Genomic DNA, 7,325 nt, shown 5'->3' on the forward strand with positions numbered 1-7,325 from the left:
TTGACTCTGTTTTGAGAGAAGCTCTTCATGCTTCCTCTCCATGGTTACAGAGGAATATCCTTGAACCTTAAACACAAGGGATTCTTCATTCACTTGAATGATCAATTCTCCTCTGTCAACATCAATCACAGCCTTTGCTGTGGCTAGGAAGGGTCTGCCAAGGATGATGGATTCATCCATGCACTTTCCAGTCTCTAGGACTATAAAATTAGCAGGGATGTAATGGTCTTCAATCTTTACCAGAACATCCTCTACAAGTCCATAAGCTTATTTTCTTGAATTTTCTGCCATCTCTAGTGAGATTCTTGCAGCTTGTACCTCAAAGATCCCTAGCTTCTCTATTACAGAGAGAGGCATGAGGTTTATGCTTGACCTTAGGTCACACAGAGCCTTCTTAAAGGTCATGGTGCCTATGGTACAAGGTATTGAGAACTTCCCAGGATTCTGTCTCTTTTGAGGTAATCTCTGCCTAGTCAAGTCATTCAGTTCTTTGGTGAGCAAAGGGGGTTCATCCTCCCAAGTCTCATTACCAAGTAACTTGTCATTTAGCTTCATGATTGCTCCAAGGTACTTAGCAACTTGCTCTTCAGTGACATCTTCGTCCTCTTCAGAGGAAGAATACTCATCAGAGCTCATGAATGGCAGAAGTAAATCCAATGGAATCTCTATGGTCTCAGTGTGAGCCTCAGATTCCCATGGTTCCTCATTAGAGAACTCATTGGAGGCCAGTGGACTTCCATTGAGGTCTTCCTCATTGGCGATCACTGCCTCTTCCTCCTCTCCAAATTCGGCCATGTTTATGGCCTTGCGCTCTCCTTTTAGATTTTTTTCTGTATTGCTTGGAAGAGTACTAGGAGGGAATTCATTAACTTTCTTACTCAGCTGACCCACTTGTGCCTCCAAGTTTCTAATGGAGGACCTTGTTTTAGTCATGAAACTTTGAGTGGTTTTGATTAGATCAGAGACCATGGTTGCTAAGTCAGAGTGGCTCTGCTTAGAATTCTCTGTCTGTTGCTGAGAAGATGATGGAAAAGGCTTGCCATTGCTAAACCTGTTTCTTCCACCATTATTGTTGTTGAAACCTTGTTGAGGTCTTTGTTGATCCTTCCATGAGAGATTTGGATGATTTCTCCATGAAGGATTATAGGTGTTTCCATAGGGTTCTCCCATGTAATTCACCTCTTCCATTGATGGGTTCTCAGGATCATAAGCTTCTTCTTTAGATGAAGCGTCCTTAGTACTGCCTGGTGCAGCTTGGATTCCAAACAGACTTTGAGAAATCATATTGACTTGCTGAGTCAATATTTTATTCTGAGCCAATATGGCATTCAGAGTATCAATCTCAAGAACTCCTTTCTTCTGATTCGTCCCATTGTTCACAGGATTCCTTTCAGAAGTGTACATGAATTTGTTATTTGCAACCATTTCAATAAGTTCTTGAGCTTCTGCAGGCGTCTTCTTCAGATGAAGAGATCCTCCAGTAGAGCTGTCCAATGACATCTTGGACAGTTCAGACAGACCATCATAGAAGATACCTATGATGCTCCATTCAGAAAGCATGTCAGACGGACACTTTCTGATCAATTATTTGTATCTTTTCCAAGCTTCATAGAGGAATTCACCTTCCTTCTGTCTGAAGGTTTGGACTTCCACTCTAAGCTTACTCAATTTTTGAGGTGGAAAGAACTTTGCCAAGAAGGCATTGACTAACTTTTCCCAAGAGTTCAGGCTTTCTTTAGGTTGTGAGTCCAACCATATCCTAGCTCTGTCTCTTATAGCAAAAGGGAATAGCATAAGTCTGTAGACCTCAGGGTCAACCCCATTGGTCTTGATAGTGTCACAGATTTGCAAGAATTCAGCTAAAAACTGATGAGGATCTTCCAATGGAAGTCCATGGAACTTGCAATTCTGTTGCATTAGAGAAACTAATTGAGGCTTAAGCTCAAAGTTGTTTGCTCCAATGCCAGGGATAGAGATGCTTCTCCCAGAGAAGTCGGGAGTAGGTGTAGTAAAGTCACCCAGCACCTTCCTTACATTGTTGGCATTATTGTTATGTTCAGCTGCCATGTCTTCTTCTTGTTTGAAGATTTCTGTTAGGTCTTCTACAGAGAGTTGTGCTTTAGCTTCTCTTAGCTTTCGCTTCAAGGTCCTTTCAGGTTCAGGGTCAGCCTCAACAAGAATGCTTTTGTCTTTGCTCATGCTCATATGAAAGAGAAGAGAACAAAAAAATATGGAATCCTCTATGTCACAGTATAGAGATTCCTTGAGGTGTCAGAGGAAAAGAAGAATAGAAGGAAGAGGTAGAAGAATTCGAACTTATCAAGAATGATAGAGTTCGAATTGTGCATTGAGGAGGAGTGTTAGTCCATAAATGGAAGGATGTGAGAAGAGGGGAAGAAATTTTTGAAAATTAAAGTGAATTAATTAAAAAAATTTTGAAAAAAAAGTAATTGATTTTCGAAAATTAAAGTTGGGAAAGAAATAAAGTGATTTTGAAATTAGAAATCAAAAAGATATGATTGAAAACTATTTTGAAAAAGATGTGATTAAGAAGATATGATTGAAAAGATATAGTTTTAAAAAGATATGATTGAAAAACAATTTAAAAAGATTTGATTTTTTTAAAATCAATGACTTGGCTAACAAGAAATTTAAAAGATATGATTCAGACATTAAACCTTTCTCAACAGAAAAGGCAACATACCTGAAATGTTGAATCAAATCATTAATTGTTAGCAAGTATTTTTTTGAAAAATGGAAAGAAATTGATTTTGAAAATATATGATTGAAAAGATATGATTTGAAAAAGATTTGATTTTGAAAAATTTTGAAAACTTAAAAAAAATTTGCATTAAAAACAAAATCTTCCCTCTTGTGCCATCCTGGCGTTAAACGCCCAGAATGGTATACATTCTGGCGTTTAACGCCCAAAATGCTACCCTTTTGGGCGTTAAACGCCCAGCCAGGGTACCTGGCTGGCGTTTAAACGCCAGTTTTCCTTCCTCACTGGGCGTTTTGAACGCCCAGCTTTTTCTGTGTAATTCCTCTGCTGTATGTTCTGAATCTTCAATTCTCTGTATTATTGACTTGAAAAGACAAATTAAATTTTTTTTTGAATTTTAATGATGAGGAATAATCAAAATGCAACTAAGATCAAATAAACAATGCATGCAAGACACCAAACTTAGAAGTTTGTATACTATTGACACTAACAAATTGAGAATGCATATGAGAAACAACAAAACACTCAAGACAAGAGAATTTAAAGATCAGAACAAGGAAATCATCAAGAACAACTTGAAGATCAATGAAGACACATGAATGAATTCGAAAAATGCAAGAAAAACAGAAACATGCAATTGACACCAAACTTAAAATGAGACACTAGACTCAAACAAGAAGCATAAAATATTTTTGGTTTTGATGATTTTGTAATTTTTTTGGATTTTTCGAAAATTATATGGAAAAGAAAATAAAGAGATTCAAAATTTTTAATAAGAATTCCAGGAATCATGCAATGTTAGTCTAAAGCTTTAGTCTAAAGAAATTAGACATGGCTAGCCAAGCTTCAGTAGGACATTACATTCAAGAGCTAAATTGATGAGAATCAATCAGCTTTGGTGATGATGAGAACATCAACTTGAAACTCTAGAATTCATTCTTAAAAATTCTGAAGAGAAATACCTAATCTAAGCAACAAGATGAACCGTCAGTTGTCCAAACTCAAACAATCCCCGGCAACGGCGCCAAAAACTTGGTGTTGTTGCCGGATCAAAACTTGGCACTGTTATTGCAGGGAACAAATGCGAAATTGTAGATAGGACATTTAATTCCCCAGCAACGGCGCCAAAAACTTGGTACGCTCAATTGCAATCTCAACTCTTTAGCACAACTTCGCACAACTAACCAGCAAGTGCACTGGGTCGTCCAAGTAATAAACCTTACGCGAGTAAGGGTCGATCCCATGGAGATTTTTGGTATGAAGTAAGCTATGGTCATCTTGTAAATCTCAGTCAGGCAGATTCAAATGGTTATGGATGATTTATGAATAAAACATAAAATAAAGATAGAGATACTTATGTAATCCATTGGTGAGAATTTCAGATAAGCGTATGGAGATGCTTTGTCCCTTCCGTCTCTCTGCTTTCCTACTGTCTTCATCCAATCCTTCTTACTCCTTTCCATGGCAAGCTGTATGTTGGGCATCACCGTTGTCAATGGCTACAGTCCCGTCCTCTTAGTAAAAATGTTCAACGCGCTCTGTCACAGCACGGCTATTCAGCTGTCGGTTCTCGATCATGTCGGAATAGAATCCAGTGATTCTTTTGCGTCTGTCACTAACGCCCCACAATCGCGAGTTTGAAGCTCGTCACAGTCATTCAATCCTTGAATCCTACTCAGAATACCACAGACAAGGTTTAGACCTTCCGGATTCTCAAGAATGCCGCCATCAATTCTAGCTTATACCACGAAGATTCTGATTAAGGAATCCAAGAGATATCCACTCAATCTAAGGTAGAACGGAGGTAGTTGTCAGGCACACGTTCATAGGTGAGAATGATGATGAGTGTCACGGATCATCACATTCATCAGGTTGAGGAACAAGTGATATCTTAGAACAAGAATAGGCTGAATTGAATAGAAGAACAATAGTAATTGCATTAATACTCGAGGTACAGCAGAGCTCCACACCTTAATCTATGGTGTGTAGAAACTTCACCGTTGAAAATACATAAGAACAAGGTCTAGGCATGGCCGAATGGCCAGCCTCCCAAAGAGGGTTCAATCATAAAAACATGATCAAAAGATTCCAGGATGTCTACTTTCCAACGCAATTGAGAGCGCACCAATTGGGCTTCTGTAGCTCCAGAAAATCCACTTCGAGTGTAGGGAGGTCAGAATCCAACAGCATCTGCAGTCCTTTTCAGCCTTTGAATCAGATTTTTGCTCAGGTCCCTCAATTTCAGCCAGAAAATACCTGAAATCACAGAAAAACACACAAACTCATAGTAAAGTCCAGAAAAGTGAATTTTAACTAAAAACTAATAAAAATATAATAAAAGCTAACTAAAACATACTAAAAACAATGCCAAAAAGCGTATAAATTATCTGCTCATCAGTCGTCCAAGTAATAAACCTTACGTGAGTAAGGGTCAATGCCACGGAGATTGTTGGTATGAAGTAAGCTATGGTCATCTTGTAAATCTTAGTCAGGCGGATTCTAATGGTTATAATGGTTTTCGAATATAAAGATAAATAAAGCATAAAATAAAGATAGAGATACTTATGTAATTCATTGGTGGGAATTTCAGATAAACGCATGAAGATACTGTGTTCCTTCTGAATCTCTGCTTTCCTACTGCTTTCATCCAATCATTCTTACTCTTTCCATAGCAAGGTGTATGTTGGGGAATCACCGTTGTCAATGGCTACCGTCCGTCCTCTCAGTGAAAATGGTCCAGGTGCGCTGTCACCGCACGGCTAATCATTTTTCGGTTCTCGATCATGTAAGAATAGGATTTACTATCCTTTTGCGTTATCACCACGTCTTACAGTCGCGAGTTTAAAGCTCGTCATAGTCATTCAATCCTTGAATCCTACTCGAAATACCACAGACAAGGTTTAGACTTTTCGGATTCTCAAGAATGCTACCAATGGATTCTAGCTTATACCATGAAGATTCTGATTAAGGAATCCAAGAGATATTCATTCAAGCTTATTTGCATGTAGAACGAAAGTGGTTGTCAGGCACACGTTCATAAAGTGAGAATGGTGATGAGCGTCACATAATCATCACATTCATCAGGTTCTTGGGTGCGAATGGATATCTTAAAATAAGAATAAGCATGAATTGAATAGAAAACAGTAGTAATTTGCATTAATACTCGAGGTACAGCAGAGCTCCACACCTTAATCTATGGTGTGTAGAAACTCCACCGTTGAAAATACATAAGTGATAAAGGTGTTCATTGGTTCCGGCCCCAGAGAGGAAACCAGGATAACCAAGACTTCAGTTTAAGGATTAAATGTCCAAAGATGAAAATACAATAGTAAAACAGTCCTACTTATACTAAACTAGTTATTAGGGTTTACAGAAATAAGTCTAAGTGCAGAGATCCACTTCCGGGGCCCACTTTTGTGTGTGCTTGGGCTGAGCTTGAGCTTTACACGTGCAGAAGCTTCTCTTGGGGTTAAACGCCAAGTTGTAACATATTTTTGGCGTTTAACTCTGGTTTATGACGTGTTTCTGGCGTTTTACTCCAGAATGCAGCATGGAACTGGTGGTAAACACTAGTTTGCGTCATCTAAGCTCGAATAAAGTATAGAATATTATATATTTCTGGAAAGCTCTAGATGTCTACTTTCCAACGCAATTGAGAGCGTACCATTTGGAGTTCTGTAGTTCCAGAAAATCCATCTCGAGTGCAGGGAGGTCAGAATCCAACAGCATCTGTAGTCATTTTTCAGCCTCCTATCAGATTTTTGCTCAAGTCCCTCAATTTCAGCCAGAAAATACCTGAAATTATAGAAAAACACACAAACTCATAGTAAAGTCCAGAAATGTGAATTTTGCATAAAAACTAATAAAAACATCCCTAAAAGTAGCTAGATCCTACTAAAAACTACCTAAAAATAATGCCAAAAAGCGTATAAATTATCCGCTCATCACTAAGCTAACCAAGGATTTAAATTAGGGACATTATTGTTTTTTTTCGGCTTAGAGTTAATGATGTGCTAAAGTAAAGAACAAAGGGGTAAAATAGGCTCAAATTAGTTTGCAAAGGATAATGAAAGGTTAAGGCCATATGGGTATGTAAGCTTAATGAAACAAGGCCTCAATCATGTAAGTGTATGCATACATCAAACAATGAGAATATAGAATCAAGCAAGATAAAGATCTCAATTTTAGAGAGAATAATACACACAAAAATAAAATATATTGGTTGATAAAATGTAACCAATCAAATAGGCTCAAAATCTCACTGGTTTTGTGTGTTTGAGCTCTAAACCATGTTCCAAAATAATATTTCTTCAAACAAGTTCAACAAAAATTTTTAATTCAATTTAGTGAAATGCTATAAAAAGGTTTCTTAAAAAAAAATTATTACTTCAACTAAGTAGTGGTAAAATATGCACAAAATGTAACAAACATGCAATCAAACATGCAAATGCAACAACTAATTTAACAAAGAAGATTTAAACATTGGTGTTGAGTCAGAAAGTAGTTACCCACGGAAGACGGTATCGACCTCCCCACACCTAAAGATTGCACCGTCCTAAGTGCATTCAAAGATGTACAAGTGGACGGGTGGCTCCAACTGATG

Source organism: Arachis stenosperma, chromosome 7, assembly GCF_014773155.1.
Source record: "Arachis stenosperma cultivar V10309 chromosome 7, arast.V10309.gnm1.PFL2, whole genome shotgun sequence".
NCBI lineage: Eukaryota > Viridiplantae > Streptophyta > Magnoliopsida > Fabales > Fabaceae > Arachis > Arachis stenosperma.